This window comes from Antechinus flavipes, chromosome 5 (genome assembly GCF_016432865.1).
Source record: "Antechinus flavipes isolate AdamAnt ecotype Samford, QLD, Australia chromosome 5, AdamAnt_v2, whole genome shotgun sequence".
NCBI lineage: Eukaryota > Metazoa > Chordata > Mammalia > Dasyuromorphia > Dasyuridae > Antechinus > Antechinus flavipes.
Genome location: NC_067402.1, coordinates 115208489 through 115227212, shown reverse-complemented (window position 1 = coordinate 115227212; position 18724 = coordinate 115208489). Strand labels below are relative to the sequence as shown.

The 18724-nt window shown below is 38.5% G+C and overlaps 1 long non-coding RNA gene across 1 annotated transcript; it reads left to right on the top strand.

Moving 5' to 3' along the window:
- Positions 1-6676: 6676 nt before the first annotated feature.
- Positions 6677-18724, top strand: LOC127537886 (uncharacterized). Its single transcript, XR_007947633.1, has 2 exons — positions 6677-7327; positions 16423-18724. It is a non-coding gene; the product is annotated as an uncharacterized LOC127537886 (long non-coding RNA).

The window sequence follows — 18724 nt, the reverse complement described above, 5'->3', positions numbered from 1 at the left end:
TGACTGTGTCTCTATGTGTGGGACTTTTACTATCTGTGTGGCTTTGGTTATTCTACATATCTGCCTCTGAGTCCTCTGTGTCTAGGTCTATGGCTTCCACCCTTATATTTGTTTTTAAATTTAAGTTCATGGGACTCTAGGTGTTCCTAAATATAAGAGACTGTGTCAGGGTCCATGACTCTTCAGGAAATGTAGGTAGGTTTGGTGTTCTCTGGTTGAATCAGTGAATCATCCAGGAAATAAAGGGTGCCCTTGTGAACTCCCCCACCCATTTCACACCAGAGGGCAGCCCCAGTTTCCTCATTCTCCCCCCACCCCATTCTCTACATGACTGGCACACCCAAAAAGACCCTTCCCCTAGAAGATCATGGAATCTAAGGAGATAGAATTAGAAGACTATAAATAGTGATGATCTAAGTCACTTTTATTATTTTATAGATGAAGAACTAAGGCCCAGAGAGATGAAGGGTCTTGAGAGCCAAGAGGATCCTTTTTTTAAAAAATATATATATTTTATTTTCCCAAATATTTGTGAAGATAAGTTTTCAACATTCATTTTTGTAAAACTTTGTGTTCCAAATTTTCCCTCTCCTTTCTTTATCTTTGCCCTCCTCAAGACAGCAAGCAATCTGCTATGGATTAAATATGTGCAATTAAGATCATCTACATCAATTCCAAGATGAGGAACATGATACTCAGAGAGGTGAAGAAAGCTTGCTCAGTGTCTCACAGGGAGGAAATGGTAAAGTGGAAATTTGAATCCAGACCTTCTCATTTCAAATACCCTGAAGCACTCCCCACTGCCCCAAAAAGGCTGAATAAAGCAAGACAACAACAAATAAAAATACCTGCTCATGATCAGGGATGAGGGATCAGCTCAGAACTACTCAGAGATAGAAAGGAAATCTGTGAATTCCTCACTCCATCTCCAAGTCTACAGAGTAGTCACATAACCTAGTTGCCTCAGGGAGGGCAAGATTTACTCATGCACAGTGCTGGTAAGTTGGTATTGTCAGTGCCCATGCCTCTGACTCATATTCACTTAGTTGATCCTGGAGCAGATCAGGTAGAAAATCCGACTGAGAGATTCCCCTACTACTTCCACACTTCTCATTTGTCCCCAACTAGGGAAAGAATCTCATAGGGCACAATAGATCAGTGGGACCTATTAGAAAGCTCTCTGAAATCTTCAGAGTTGCCCTCCAAAAACCAAATCTAGCTTCTCTTATCAATCATCCAAGACAATGAAAGTGTGGTAAAGAGTGTGTGACAATGGAGAAACATCTCAGGATGAGGTTAACTTTTGAATCCCCAGAAAGCATGAATGAAATGACTTGAAGTAATAAAGGAGAAGGAATGATTCTCAATAAACTTTCAAATGAGCATAAGATAAATTATAATACAAATTAGGTTAACTAGCTAGTACCTTATAAAAAAGAGTCAAAGAGTTTCAGAGTTAGGAAGGGGATTAGAGATTATCTACTCCAACATATTTTAGGTTTTATTAAGAAATTTCTTAATTAAAAAATGTTTTTACTCTGCCCTTTTGTTTTTGTAAGCAAAACTAACCAACAGTGTCTGATAGTATAAGGCAGCGTTCTACATGTCCAGAGTCCCTCATTTCTACTATGAAATGAGGAAATTTGTCAATATCGTCAAGCTTTTTTGAAATTGTTCATTTGTGTCTAATTCTTTGTGACCCCGTTTGGGGTTTTTATGGCAAAGATACTGAATTTCTTTCTCCAACTCACTTTACAGATGAGGTCAAGAGGGTTTTGTGACTTGATCACAGAGTTAATAAGTGTCTGAGGCCAGGTTTGAACTCAGGAAGATGAGTCTTACTGACTCCAGCCCCCACACTGTATCCACATGATCCCCCAAGCTGTCCAACCCTTCATGCTCTAGATGGGGAAATGGAGACCTAAAGGGAAGTGACTTCCTCAAGTTCACACAGGTTGGTAATTGACGTGGGCAGTTGTGTAAAGTCAGATGTCTTGGTTTTGAATCCCTATTTACTAATTGTGTGACTCTATGTGAGTCACTCAACCTCTCTCCATGTGAGTTTACTCACTTATAAAATGGAGAATCATTGAATTTAAGGGCCAGAAGGGATCAGAAAGTTCCCATTCTCTCATTTTACAGACAAGGAAACTGAGGTCCACAGACATGCTAAGAGTCATACAGGTGGTTAATCCCAGAAATGGAATATGAACCTATATTCACCAAACCTATGTCATCACAGCATCTGTATTTCTACCTTAAGAGGTGTCTATAACATTCAAAGAGACACTGTAGTTTCATCTATTCTTAAAGTTATATAACTGATAACTATATTCAGCAAATCCCGAAGGAAACCCAGTTCAGGTATCTCAAGGTTAGCAGAACTAAGAGGGTTAAATGAGACTATTTTTTTTTTTTTTTGCCTGTGGGACAAAGAGCACGTGGAAGTGAGTCTGAGATAGGTTTTGGAGATAATTTGAAGACAGACAAGAATTGTAGAACAGGCTGGCTACTTTGGTTACAGACTAATTAAATAATCGCATCTTGCTTTAGAAATGGAGGGAACTTTAGAAGTTATTGATTGCTCAAATCCTCATTTTTTACCAATTAGAAAGTGAGGTTCAGAAAACTGATGCGATCTGTCCAGATATTTGGATTGATAAGCTGGGTTTTAGCCAGAGTCCTCCTTAGATCCAAGAGTCATTCACAAAATGATATCTGGGTCCTGTTTTTTTTTTTTAGGAAATTAGTTGCCAGAGGAAACTTTATATCTACATCCCTAAATAAAATCTGACAGTTTATTTCTAAATGCCTAAGTAAAATTTGGCTGAAGGTCTCCTGTGTCCATCTCTCACCCTGTAATTACCCTGGAGCACACAAATGTACCATTTTTTTCTTCCCCACCTGAATTCCTTTGTACTTTAGGGCAGGGTTTCTTAAACTTTATTCACTCAGAACTTCTTTTTGCTAGAGAAATTTTGGTGACCCTGAGGCATATAGGTACATAAACTAGGTGTACAAATCAAACATTTACTGATAAGAAATAACAGTTTTGCTACGCCACATTAAATTACTTGACCTCCCATGGGACCTAGACCCACAGTCTAAGAAGCTAAGCTTATAGAGACTGCTTAGATAGATTTATCTTAGTTCGAATGGCACCAACTGCATGAAGTCCTTCCTTGACTATCCCATCCCATAGTACCACCTTCCTCTTCTAAACTAGGAAAGAAATTAACTTAGTATCTGTATAAGCCAATTTGGAACTTACCTTCTGCCTTAGAATCTTGGCATGAGCTAGAATCAGGATTTGACCTTGAGTCATCTGACTTCAGTCAGGAAGACTCATTTTCCTGAGTCCAAACCTGGTCTCAGACATTTACTAACTGTTTGACCCTGGGCAAGTCACTTAACCCTGTTTGCCTCAGTTTCCTCATCTGCAAAATGAGCTGGAGAAGGAATCACAAATCACATCTTTGTCAAGAAAACCCCAGATGGGGTCACAAAGAGTAGGATACAACTTAAATGACTCAACAATAACAACATCTGACTTCAGAACTAAAATTTCCCCCACTGTCCCTGGATAGTCCAGTAGACAAGATGGCAGAATTTGGAGTCAAGAAGATCTGGGTTAGAATCTTGCCTCAGATATTTATTTATCTATGTCAATAAGTTTCTACCAGATGTAGAAGATACCAAAAGAGGCAAAGATTCTCCCTACATTCAAAGAACTGACAACCTAATTGTGATGGATGAATAACAAGAAAAGAGATAAAAGAAGTTTCCTCCCTCCAACCCTTTTTGCCCAGTTGAGAAGTTCAAGGATAGAGAACACCATATTTTCCATTATATCTACTTTCAAATTTTCAGCTAAATTAATTCTTTTTCTTTACCTTTTGTTCTTTAATTTTTTTTTTTTTTAGATGGGATGGTCCTCTAGGAGTGTAGAAAGAGAGATGAGAGGCAGAGGAAATTCAAACAATGTAAAAAAAAATTTGTTGTCCAGTCATTTCCATCTTATCTGATTCTTCATGACCCCATTTGGGTTTTTCTTGTTTTGGAGTGTTTGGCTATTTTCCCCACTCATTTTACAGATGAGAAAACTAAGGCAAATACTGGTAAATTATTTTCCCTGGATGGTACAACTATTAAGTGTACAAGGTTAGATTTTAACTAAGGAAGACATTTTCCTTATTATATACTTATAAATGTTATCTAAATTTTAAAAAAAGTTTTCATATCCATAACTTCAAAAACTTGAAAGGGGATCTGGAAATGTTGAGAAAAAGAATTACTTTAGGATCCTTTGTACTCTTTTTTTTTTTTCTTTAAGATAATAATATTTATTATAGATTAATTAAAGATAATAAAAATGACCTTTGTTCTCCAGATGGATTCAATTATTATTTTTTCTAGCTCTATAAAGTAATAAAGTAGTTTGATCAGTATGGCGTTCAACCTAGTTAAAATTGTCATTTAAAAATTATTATCTATGCCTAACCATGAGCAAAGAAAGAACCTGGAGGACTAGGAGAAGAATGAGAAAATCAGAAGAAAATGATAAAATGCCAGCCCTCAAAACTCCCTTCCAGCACTCCTCCTCTCTATTCTTCTCCCTCACACTATCTCCCAACCCCTTCTCTCAGTCTCCTCCCCAATCTGACAATACAGAGTACAGAAAAGTAGGGGAAAGGTCGAGATGCAGTTAATTGGGCTTCTCCCTAGCCCCAGGCCTGTTACAGCCCTGACCGGCAGGAGATCAGGCTGTAGATACTCCCAAGCTTTCTCCCTTCCCAGGACTGGTGGGAACAGAACTATCAACTGGCCAAATAATATGACAAATTTTATTTCTGACTGGATTCTTTAGATAAGGATTTATTCTACACTGCATCTGTTCCCAAGCAGTTCAAGCTGGAAGGGTCCTTAAGGATCCAACAGTTCTTAAACTTTTTGGTCTCTGGATCCATTTTCCCTCTTTAAAATGGAGGAAACTCCTCCCAAGAGTTTATATTTATATACGTTTTATCAATATTTAAATATTTTAATATAATTTGAAAAGGTATAAGAGCCCTGATCCCTTATGACACATGAAAGATCCATTGGGAACACTCTGAAACTCTCCCAGTTCAGCTGGATGGGTTCTCAGATTATAGACAAACAACCCATGCTAAGGAGATCTTGATGCTTTCCTAGCTTTATGGGCTAGAACAGAATTTCCATTTCACTGGCAAAATTCTAGAGAACCCTAGTCCTTCTCCCTACTAAGACAATGATGCCTCAGAGAAAGGCAACCAGGGAGCACATAGTTAAAAGAATGCTGCTTTTGGAGTCAGAAAACCTGGGTTTGGATCTGGACTCTTCTACCTCATAATTTTTTACTCTGAGCAGGTCACTTTAGCTGCTCTGTGCCTCAGTTTCCTCATCTATAAAATGGTGATGGTAATACCTTGAGAAACAGTGAATTGATCATTGGAAGTCTTTAGAGAGAGATTAGATGAAATCCTGTCAGGAATCATAGATTGTGGAGTTGGAAGGCACCCTGGAAGCTCTTCCTTTCTTGTAGCACTGTGAAGTGGGTAGAGGTGAGAGACCAGAACTCAGACCCAATTCAAACCTTGTCTCTGACAAGTTATGTGAGCCTAAATAAATCATTTCTTCTTTATTTCAGTATCTTTTAAACTAGAGGAATGGACATGGTGATCTTTAAGGTCCTTTCCAGATCTAAAACTTAGGATGCTCCTCAGAGAAGCCTCTTCACCTTGACTTCCCCACCTCAATCTGCCTCTTAGAACCCCTAGTTTCCTTCAGAACTTATCTTGAGGAGAATGAGGCTTTTTTGGATTCCTTCTGAGCCATCCCTACTTCTAATTACCATTTTGTTTATGTTGTGTCAGGCAGCTGGGTGGTGGGATAGATAAAATACCAGGCCTCGACTTAGAAAGACTCATTGGCCTGAGTTCAAATTTGACCTGAGACACTTGTTTGGTTTGTAACTTTGGGGCAAGTCACTTAACCCTATTTGCCTCAGTTTCCTCATCTGTAAAATGAACTAGATAAGGAAATGGCAAACCATTTCAATATCTTGATCAAGAAGAACCAACACCACCAAACAATGCTATATCCCTCTATAGAAGCAAACTCTGGGAGGATGTTTGTCTCCATATATCGGATATATGTCTCCATATATTGGATATAAGTCTCCATATACTAACAGCCTTCTGAGATGCTTGGCTGCCTTGCTTGCTGGATTAGGTCAAAATGGCATCAGAGCAACTCAAAGGGATTCCGTTCAACAAATGTTTATTAAGCAAAACCCTGGGCATACAAAGGTTAAAAAAAAAGAAAAAAAGAAAGCCAGCAGTCAAGAAGCTAATGTCTTAGAGATATAATGAAAAGTGGTGGCTAGTAATGGAGGACCCAAGGAAAAAGTGCCATGGGGAATATTAAAGAACAAACCTGTCCCAAAAGCCTAAAGTTGGGACTTGGTAGAGCCTTGGAAGAAGAGTGATACAAGAATATATATGTAAATTGATCTGTAAAACCTAAAATATGACATAAATTGTTAGCTAAATAAGTAGATCTAGATCGTGTTCTTTAAGAAGCAGTTCGGAAGAGACTGCCATGCTCTCCGAGTTCGCCCTCCCAGGATCTCAAGGAAATTTGCCTGACTGCCCCTCAATTTTCCTACACTTGGAGACCACCATATTATAAAACCTCGACTCTCAGTCTCTGTCTCCCACTATCTTTCTTTTGTCTTTCTTTGACTTCCTCATGACGTCTATCAGTAACTCTATTCTCTGACTACTCATCTATCTCCCTGTTATTGTCTCTTCCTTCTATGCCTGTTTTTGATTTTCTGTCACTTGTCTCCCTCAGTCACAGTCTCTTCTGCATGTTTCTCTCTTTTTGTCCCTCCATTTCTCTAGGTGGATATCCTCCTATTTTTCTCTCATCTCTCCCTTTTCGGGACTGGAGGAGCAGTCTCCTTAATCTCTGGGCCTCCAGAAAAAAAGTTTCGGGGGTGGGGGCTTCCTCTTGCACCCACCTTATCGTACCCTATCCCACCCTTTCCTTCTGTCCATGCTAACAAACACATTGGCCACTCTAGGCTAAACCTGGGAGTGCGGTGTATAAGAGCCTGAGCTATATTCCTTTAAGAGGCGGGACTAAAGCGGGGAAGCTATAAATCTGCTGGATTCTAGGGCTAGGACGCGGTGAAACTACTTGCAGTTGCTGAAGATCACTCCTGGAGCTGCTTAGTCCCTGAGCACGCGGCCCGCGACCCCAGCTCGCCAGCCTCCGAGTCTCCCTCGGTTCCATAATCACAGTAAGTACCTACCAGAGGGCGAAAGCAGCGTCAAGGCCGGGGCCGATCGGCTTAGAATTGTCCCCCGCCCCATCTCGGTAAGCCACGTTCTCCCGGCCTGGGTCCGGGATGTGCCCTCCCCTCCGCTCTGAGATGGGGCTCGGGCTGGTGGAGCCTCTGTGACCTTTCCTCTGTGCTGCTTGCGGCGGGAAAAGCTGTTTGCCCCCTCCCGCGGACTCCCTGCATGGATGAGGACGTGGACTTGAGGTTCTTGTGGACTCAGACTCCAACCTTTCAATCTGAGCGCCTGAAAACCTAGCCAACATTTAGTCCAGTTTCTTCACTTTTCTAATGAGAATAATGAGGCTCACGATTTTTTAGGGGCACTTAAGTAGAAAGAACTCAAGGCTTCCGAGTCCAAATCCGTGATCTTTACTCCCACTTCTCGGGGGTCTCTCTGTTTCCCAAAGTTTTTCCCTAAGTTATGTTCTCCTGCCTTTTTTTTTTTTTTTTTAAAGGCACATGGAAGGAAAGGGAGGAAAGGGACAAGAATTTATGAAGCACCTACTTTATACCGGGCACTGTGCTAACAGCTTTACAGATATCTCATTTGATTGTCACAAATAAACTGTGAGGCATGTGGTTTATTTTTTTAAATAGTGTTTATTTTTATTATTTCCATTTCGCAGTTGGAGAAACTGAGGTAGATAAAGTGACCTGTTAGGTGTGTCAAAGGCTAATTTGAACTCGGTTTTCCCTATGCACCTGGCTGCCAGAAGCAAGCCCTGTAATAGTGCCTGTTTGTAATGTCGGAAAGGGCTAAGACTTTTACCATAACTAATAGTAACTACCTTGAGAATTAGTCCAAGATGGAGAGTTATGCTGGCTCTTTAAGTGGGATTGAGTTATTGGATCTCTGAGTTTTAGTAAGGGGATTAGAGATAGATTTTTTAAAAAAAGACACTTTTTAAAGTGAGGACAAATGTCCTCAGCTCTCAAAAGTGGGAAGTAATTTATACTTTTATGACATTTGAGGAAACTTTTCTTATAGGGTTATCTCTATTTTACACCTAATAAAACTTGAGGCACATTAGTGTGGACTCTGATATTCTTTTTTAGTACCATGACTCTCCATAAATATGAATGAAGCTCTTTTTTTTAAACATTGGTTTTACATTTAACATTTTTAACATTGCTACAGTGACAAAAGTTTTGGACTTGGAGAACCAGCTCTGCCACATTGGGCCTTAGTTCTGAGCCTCAGTCTTCAGCTATGGAATAGGGATAATGTGGGAGGGTCCTCCATTGGTTAAGTCATGAGGATCAAATAAAATCATGTAAAATGTTTTCAAAGGATTAAGTGATAGTGATCAATTTTTGTTTACATAAGTAACTGCTGACTTTGTTATATAAATTTATGTATTGTTTATATATGTTAATTTTTAGAAAACTTTTTTTTAAAAAATAGCTTTTTATTTTCAAAATACATACCAAGATAGTTTTCAACATTCACTCTTGCAAAACCCTGTGTTCCAAATTTTTTACCCTCCTTTTCCTCTGCCCCTCCCCTAGACAGCAAGTAAACCAATATAGGTTAAACATAGATAATTCTATACATATTTCCACATTTATTATATTGCACAAGTAAAATCAGATCAAAAGGGGGTTGGGGGATAAGAAAAAAACCAACAAAAAGCAAGCAAATATCAACAAAAAAGTGAAAATATAATGTTATGATCAACACTCAGTTCCCACAGTCCTCTCTGGGTGCAGATGTCTCTCTTTACCACAAGTCTTTTAGAACTGGTTTGAATCACCTCAGTGTTGAAAAGATTCACATCCATCAGAATTGTTCATCACATAATCTTGTTTTTGTGTAGTGTCCTCTTGGTTCTACTTGCTTAGTTCATGTAAGTCTTTCCAGGCATCTCTGAAATCATCCTGCTGATCGGTTCTTATAACAATAATTATAGAATATTAATATACCATAACTTGTTCAACCATTCCCTTATTGATAGGCATCCGCTCTGTCTAAAGTTCCCTACCATCACAAAAAGGACTATCACAAACAGTTTTGCACATGTGGATCCATTTCCCATTTTTATTATCTCTTTGGAATACAGGCCCAGTAGACATGTTGGATCAAAGGGTATGCACAGTTTGGTAGCCCTTGGGCATAGTTCCAAATTGCTCTCCAGAATGGCTGGATCTTATCAAACTCCACCAACAATATATTAGCATCTCAATTTCCCCACATCCCTCCTGCATTTATCATTATCTTTAACTGTCATTTTAGCCAATCTGAGAGGTTTGTAGTGATGCCTCAGAGTTGTCTTAATTTGCATTTCGCTGATCAGTTTAATATAATCCAAAATTATCCATTTTGCATTTCATGCTGTACTCCAGTTCTTCTTTGGCCATAAATTCTTTCCTTCTCCACAGAGCTGAGAGATAAACTATCCCTTTGTTGTTCTGATTTGCTTATATTATGGCTCTATATCTAAATCATGAACCCATTTTGACCTTACCTTGGTATGTTAGGTGTTGATCAACACCTAGTTTCTGCTATATTATTTTCCAATTTCCCCAGCAATTTTTTATCAAAATGTGAGTTCTTATTCTAGAAGTTGGGGTCTTTGGGTTTATCAAACACTAAATTACTATAATCTATTCCACTGATTAATTACTCTATTTTTTGGCCAGTATCAAATGGCTTTAATGACCATTGCTTTATAATATAATTTTAGATCTGGTACAGTAGGCCATCGCCATTTGCATTTTTTTATTAATTCTTTTGAAATTCTTGACTTTTTGTTCTTTCAGATGAACTCTGTTATTTTTTCTAGCTCTGTAGTTTCTTGGCAGTTTGATTCATATGACACTGAATGAGTAGATTAATTTAGGTAGAATTGTCAGACTTCACTCTTTAATGGCAATCTTCTAAGCAAAGTAGAAGAGAGAATATTCCCATTTTACCGGGGAACTTGAGATGATTTGTCTCAAAGAGAACTAGAATCTGCCTCCTGACTCCGAGGCTATGATTCTTTATTTATTGAAAAATCAACTACCTGCTAGGTCTCCCCAAAGGATAAAAGGATTAAAAGGTGGTTTGTACATTCCCAGAGTTTGTATAGTACATAATAGAGAAGAGATAGATAGATAGAGACTCTTAGCTTTAGAAATGAAAGCAATCTTATCTATTAGCTAGACCAATACTTACACTCACAAATAACTGTCATGTTGCTTTGAAAGCCTACTGCCAAAGCTGGCTTTAATTGAAGTCTATAATCAGTATTATCTTTGGTATTCCTTCTTCCCTTCCTTCTTTTGCTCCTTTTTTCTTCCTTTGTTCCTCTTTTCTTTTTCACCATCTCTCTTTTTCTCTCCCTTTCCTCTTCTCTTTCTTCCCTCTTCTCTCTCTCACTCACTCACTCTCTATTTCTCTTTCTCTTTTTTCTTTTCTTCCTGTCTTTCTCTCTTCTCCCTCCCTTCTTCCTCTCTGTCTCTTCCTCTTTGGATCTCAGCTTTTCTTTGAAAACAAAGGAGTGGCCTTTCTTGGTAGTCTCCCCCTCCCCTTCCCAGTTGTTAACAGTTTTTTCCTCTAATGTTACTTTGTATTTCTCTCTATATAATGTATTATATTATCTTCTACCATCAGAATTTCACTTGTTTGAGGGCAGGGATTTGTTGCTTTTATAGAGCAGGGAGAAGTGGCTATGGGTGAGTGGTTGTGGGTGATTGTGGATGGATGTTCCTGAAATATTGTAAGCACTTAGTATTTTGTTTATCAGTAGATTGACTAGGTGGACCCTCTAAAGTCTAGTCCCCACTATTAACCTGATTCCGTTGTGAAGTAGACAGAGCTCTATACCTGGAGTCAAGAAGAATTGAGATCAAATATAGCTTTAGTCACTTAACTAGTTATATGACACTGATTAAATCATTTAATCTCTGCCTCAGTTTCTTCATCAATAAAGTGGTGTAAAATAATAGTACTTACCTCCTCGGGTTTTGTGAGAATCAGATAAAATATTAGAAGTGTGTGTGTGTGTGTGTGTGTGTGTGTGTGTGTGTACTTTTTGTTCAGTTGTGTTGTGACTTTTTTCTTGGCAAAAATACTCAAGTAATTTGTTATTTCTTTCTCCAACTCATCTTACAGATGAGGAAACTGAGGACAACAAAGTTAAGTAAATAGTCATCCAACTAGTAAATGTCTTGGCTGGATTTATACTCGGGAAGATGAGTCTTCATGATTGAACATGATTAAAAAGTACATAAATATGAGCAATTGTTATTAAGGAAACTAGCGTTTATGAAGTGCCTGCTATGGGTCAGGCACTCTGCTAAGCTCTTTTAACAAATATTATCTCATTTCATCCTTATAACAACTCTACAAGATGGGTGCTATTGTTATTTCCACTTGTCCATAGTTAATTGTCTGAGACTGGATTTGAACTCAGTTTTTCCTCACTTCAGCTCCAGTACTCTATCCACTGAGCTATTATTCTATTATTTTATTATTATTGGGAGAGATACAAAATATTTTGCTGATTCTGATCAAGGAAAACTTAATGGTAAAAGTGACTGAGTGGGGAACATTATCCGAATGAGCAAAAGGTACATAATTATAAACTGGAAGAACCTTAGAGGTCATTTGATTGAATCTCAGATGACGAAACCAAAATCCCAAAGAATGCAATACTTGATTGGGGTGCCCGAAGTTGTAAACTTCAAAGTTGAGATTTGAATCCAGATTTTCTGACTGCAAATCCACTTCACTTTACCATTGTTCCAGAAATCCTTTAAGACTTGCAAAATGCTTTTTCACATAGGCTCTATCATTTGATCTTTAAAACAACCACTCTGTGAGGGAGGCACTATATTCCCATTTGACAGATGAAGAAACTGAGAATCTTAAGCAATTCTTCTACAATTACATGGCTCATAAGAGAATAGACAGTATCTCTTCTGTTTTTTTTTTTCCCTCAGACCACACTGATTAAGTTGTTTAATTTTCTTTTTCCAGTCGTGTCTGACATTTCCATCTACCCTAATTGAGGTTTTCTTGGCATAGATACTGGAGTGATTTGCCATTTCCTTCTTTAGCTCATTTAATATAGCAGGAAACTGAGGCAAACAGGGTAAAGTGTCTTGTCTAGAGTTGCACAGACAATAAGTACTGAGGCTAGATCTGAACTCAGGACTTTAGGCCTTGTGTTTCTATCTATTGTACTACTTAACTGCCCCCACATTGATAAGAGTAATTCTATAGGTAACATCTAACTTTCGAGGATACTAACATATAATACATAGCTCCATTGCAAAAATTGTGGGATAGCTTACAGATGCCTGCTATGATCTATATATTCATTGGCATTTTAAAAAGCATATGACAAATGTCACATGTTATTTTCCAAGCTACCCTGTTTATCTGTTCTTCTGATCTTCCTTCAGTTTTCATCTGGGCTTTAAAAAAAATAAACTGTTTCCATTGTTCTCCCTTTTTTTGTGTGTGTAGGGGAGTGATGCACCTTGAAATAAAGTACCCAAGCTTTTATCTTTTTTTTTTTTCTAACTATAGCTTTTTATTTACAAGACACATGCATGGGTAGTTTTTCAGCATTGATAATTGCAAAACCTTTTGTTTCAATTTTTCCCCTCCTTCCCCCCACACCCTCCCCCAGATGGCAGGTTGACCAATACATGTAAAGTATGTTAAAGTGCTTTTATCTTTTTTTAAACTTGGTTTTCATGGAGCTCAAGAATTTTGAACTTTTTACTAGTCAATTTTTTTTTATATCAACTGTCTCATTTACTTTTTTTCCCTACAGTCTTTTGATTTTGTCCTATTTCTTTCTTTTATATATATATATTTATTTTATTTTATAATAACTTTATATTGACAGAATCCATGCCAGGGTAATTTTTTTTTTTTTTGCTGAGGCAATTGGGGTTAAGTGACTTGCCCAGGGTCACACAGCTAGACAGTGTCTGAGATCCAATTTGAACTCAGGTCCTCCTGACTTCAGGGCTGGTGCTCTATCCACTGCGCCACCTAGCTGCCCCCCAGGGTAATTTTTTTACATTATCCCTTGCACTCGCTTCTGTTCCAATTTTTCCCCTCCCTCCCTTCACCCCCTCCCCTAGATGGCAAGCTGTCCTATGTGTTAGATGTGTTGCAGTATATCCTAGATACAATATATGTTTGCAGAACCGAACAGTTCTCTTTTTGCACAGGGACAATTGGATTCAGAAAGTAAAAATAACCCCGGGAAGAAAAACAAAAATACAAATAATTCACATTCATTTCCCAGTGTTCTTTCTTTGGATGTAGCTGCTTCTGTCCATCATTTATCAATTGAAACTGAGTTAGGTCTCTTTGTCAAAGAAATCCACTTCCATCAGAATATATCCTCATACAGTATCGTTGTTGAAGTGTATAATGATCTCCTGGTTCTGTTCATTTTATTTAGCATCAGTTCATGTAAATCTCTCCAAGCCCCTCTGTATTCATCCTGCTGGTCATTTCTTACAGAACAGATTTTGTCCTATTTCTTGCTGTCTTGGGGAATCATTCATTTCAGTTTGATCTATATCAATTTCTGGTTCAGTTGGGAAGCTTCAGGCTTGTTTGCTGATACTAGTGTTGATGATTTCCTATTGCATGACTTTTTTTTGTAGTTCTGGGATAGAAGAAAAAACTTGCTGTAGTTTCTCAATAGGTTTCTTTTTTTTTAATCTAATAAATGTTTATTTATTATCATCACCATCATTTTCCTTCCAGAGTCTTCCTTTATCTCCTTTGATTTCTTGGTGGTTATCTGATCTGATGTTGATGGATAAGTTTTTGCTGGTACAGCTGGCCGTGGTTTCAACCTGAAAGATGCGCTCTTCCTTCTTTTTCTGAGTCCCTCATGTACCTCTTGGCTTCTGCAGTATGTTACTATCAGCCTGAGGCCATCATAGCTATCCAGGCAGGTGGTAATGAGAGCCTTTCTAGGACAAGAGCCAAAATAAAGCTTTAATTAGTGTAATGGGGGTGGGGAGCTTTGAGAAGCTTACCTACTATTAACCCCATCTTCCTACTACATCACTGCCCTAGTAATAGTGATCAGCCACTTATTAGCCTCTTTCCCTCTCCCCAAAAATGAGTGGTTGAGACTTGTAAGTCTCAAATTCAAGTTTCATCTTTATTTTAGATAGTTGGATCTGGAGTCCACATATAAACCTTAGGCTTCTGACTCGTTTCTTAGCTATGTGACCATGAACATAATACCTCTGGAGCTACAGATACACAAATAGTCCCAACCTTCAAGGTTTCTAAATTTTCAGTCCTATAGAAATGGGAAGAGAGAGAATATAGGGCAAAGGATGTGGACTGCTGTTTTCCTAGTATTGACAGGGAACTCTAAGGTAAGGAAACGTCTAAGATTAGGACATTCTCTGAAACTTGAAGTCTTAACAGTGAAGTGACTTGTCTAGGATCATACAATCAGAATGTGTCCTAAGCAAGACTTAACAGCTTCCTGGTTTCAAGGCAGGTCCTCTATCTTTTACCATATCATACTATGATGGTGGTCATAGTAGGAATACTATTTAAATCTTTGTTTCCCTCTAGAAAAATTCAGGGGATAATGAAAAATTATTTATACTACCTACCTCACAGTGTTATTAGAAGAAATAATGAGATGACATATATAAAGCATTTCTGCAAACATAAAGCACTTCTATAAATGGTTTTTTTTCCCTCAATGGTATTTGATTTTTCCAAATACATGTAAAGATTATTTTTAAAAAATCATTTTTGCAAGACTTTGTGTTCCAAATTTTTCTCCCTGCCTTACTTACTTTCCTTTCTCCCCTTTCCACTATAGCAAGCAATCTGATATAAGTTGAGCCACTCTATAAATGTTAACTATTAACTAGTTCAATAAACTAGCCTTTCTAGATTGGCCAGTTAACAAGCTTTTATTAAGCATCTTTTATGTGCTAGGCACTGTGCCAAATGCTGGGGGTGCAAAGAAGGGGCAAGTCCCTGGTCCCAGGTAGTTCCCTGTACCTTTCTGGAACCCAGGGTCACCTCCAAGTAGAACCCCCATGAAATAAGACTTTAATGGAGGATTAAGGGATTATTAGTATGTTAAACTCCCTAACCCTCTTTGTACTTTATGATCTAAATAACCCTTGAATTTAGGCTCCCTAGATCCAGAGAATAGAAATGTGAAGGGTCCTTGTTGCCCCTGTGGGAGAGATTAATTTCCCATAATGTTTAACCTTTTTCTTAGTGCTTTCTCTGCAGCCTCTACATTAGGGGCTATTGATGTAGGGTCCAAAATTTGCCTTAATACAATTTTTGGGGAGAGGAAGTGTCCATAATTTGGATGGGAAGTGTTATGGGCCAGGTCTTGAAACAAAGTGCTAACTCACTGGAATTCATAGAAACAATGCTTTTGTACTTAAGTTCACACTTTTAAGAGTTCACACATTAGTTCACACATTAGCATTCAAGATTCACAATTTGGGGAGATTCACAAGTCAAGAACTCAAAATCCCACTCTTGGAGTAGGAGTCAACCTTTGAGTTCACAGCTTTAAGAGATCATATATAAGAAGCTCTTGGATCCTCAGCCAGGAGTCAGTTGGGGAGATTGAGAAGCCAGAGATTGCAGTCGGGCAGAATGAAGGATTTGGAAGAAGAGAGACTGAATGAAGCTGGCAGAGGTAGAGCTAAAGGACAAGCAACAAGAGCTCTTGGAACCAAGGAGAAAGATAGGCGTCTGAGAAAGTTAACCGGGCTGTTTTGGAAGAGACAATAAAGGCCTGGAATTTTAACAGCTGGCTGCATTTGAGGTGATTACTTTGAATTGAAATGAAGGCTGCCTCCAGAAGCCCCCCAAGAAACCTGCTCCCAGAAAGTGATTATATATTAAAAAAGAACACTACAGGGAAGACCAATTACATCATCTTTATTTCAATATAATTGGTTTTTTTCAGCATCTTTTGCATTTTATTTTAATTAGAAATATGATACTGAGCAGGAGTCTGTAGGTACCTTTATTATATGACCAATACAAATAACAGAGTGGTTCTTAGTTCTCACTGTCCTTTCTTTTCCAGGATCTGAAGGATCAGGTGCCCAAGCTCTTGTCCACATTAAGAGCCTTCCCATCATGAAAAACGTGCTGAACCTCTACTTGCTGGGTATGCTGCTCTCATTCCTCTCTATCTTCATTAGGCTGATGGAATCCATCGAGGTATTAATAGAAGGTTATCCCTTCCGTAGCCACTGGCCCAAGAGGGGCCAAACTGTCAGTGCGAATCCACCCAAGAGACTGCCTAAAGAACGCCTACTTCCAACCAAAGCTGTGAGACCATACTTATGATGACTTTCATCTAAAGGTGACATTGTTCCAAGAACCTGATTTGAACCCATATTGAACATCATCAGATTGTGTTCCAGGAATCTAGATGGAGGCTGGCGTCCAGCCTATGCAGTACAAAGGAACAGTCTAGTATGTGGAAGCTTTCCTGACCTTAAAGTCATCAACTTTTGACTGTTCCGTCTTGCTCTGGATAGATGGAGAAGAGATCAGTTCTCTGTGGCAAGGTGTCTTAACCCAAGCTCCATGGACAGATTTCATCCAAGTTGGTGAACTTGGATGGGAAAAAAATTCGTCTTTATTTCATTTTTACTAGTTTCTAACTGGCAGTTACCATTTACTTTAATTATTTAAAAATGATATCCTGAATACGAACAGACAATTTTCAGGTGAGGAAACTGAAATTATTTGTAATCATATGAAAAGATGCACCAAATCACTATTGATCGGAGAAATGCAAATTAAGACAACTCTTGAGATACCACTACACACCTGTCAGATTGGCTAGAATGACAGGAAATGATAATGACAAATGTTGGAGGGGATGTGGGAATACTGGATCACTGATAAATTGTTGATGGAACTGAATCCAACAGTGTTTCTACTAGGTTTATGTTCCAAAGAAATATTAAAGAAGGAAAAGGGACCCCACATATGCAGAAATGTTTGTGGCAGCCCTTTTTGTAGTGGCCAGAAACTGGAAACTGAATGGATACCCATCAATTGGAGAATGGCTGAATAAATTGTGGTATATGAATGTTATGGAATATTATTGTTCTGTAAGAAATGACCAGCAGGATGAATACAGAGAGGCTTGGAGAGACCTACATGAACTGATGCTCAGTGAAATGAGCAGGACCAGAATCATTATACACAGCAACAACAAGACTATACGATGATCAGTTCTGGTGGACGTGGCTCTCTTCAACAATGAGAGGATTCAAACCAGTTCCAATTGTTCAGCGATGAAGAGAGCCATCTACACTCAGAGACAGGACTGTGGAAACTGAGCGTGGACCACATTATAGCATTCTCATTCTCTCTCTTGTTTGTTTGCATTTTCTTTTCTTTTGCAGTTTTTTTTTCTTCCTTCTTGATCTGATTTTTCTTGTGCAGCAAGATAACTGTATAAATATGTATACATGTTGGATTTAACATCTATTTTTAACATTTAATTTTGTTGGACTACCTGCCAGATCTGAAGGGGTGAGGAAGAGGGGAAAATTTGAAACAGAAGCTTTTGCAAGGGTCACTGTTGAAAACTTACCCATGCATGTAGTTTTGTAAATAAAAAGCTATAATTAAAAATAAATAAATAAATAAATAAAAGAAAAAAAATGTTGTCCTGAGAAGGGCCCATAGTTTTTACTAGAATAGTGGATTCATGTCACAAAAGGGTTTAAGGACTCCTGCACTGCCTTCATCAAATCTTGGGACTGCTTTGGGAGAAGATATTACATAAAGATATCCCTTGAAACTCATGCCCTGTACTCCTTCCAGCTCCCACCCCCTTTCTTATTTGTGATGTGATTGGAGGGGATCAGTAGTGGAGTATAGACAGAAATGTTTTCTGAGAGAAGCAATTACAGACTGTCTATTGTGAGCAGGAGTAGCTGGGCTTTCACTTGGGAAGGAAGCCAGGGACCTCTCTTGGGAGTAAAGCCAGTACAGAGAGAGCATTGCCTGACTTAGGAGAGGTCAAGAAAAGTTTTCTGGACATTGCCCTTCCTGGGGATGGAGAATAATAGGGAGAATTTTGCTCTTTAAAATGGTGGTTGACTAAAACTTGGTTGCCGCTGAAGCTCACTGTTCTGATTGACTTTAAAAAGGACTTCTCTCCCCAGGTCTGGGCAACAGTTGGAGGAGGGGTAACTGTTTTGATTTCCTGTTCCTAGAATAGATAATTTTTTTTTTATTCTGGTTGCTTTTTTTCCTGTTCCTTCCCTGCAGGGAGACACTAGATGAACATAGCGATAAGCCACCATGTGGCTTCAACTTAAAAAAAAAAAAATTATTGCAATAAAGATGATCTACCTTTC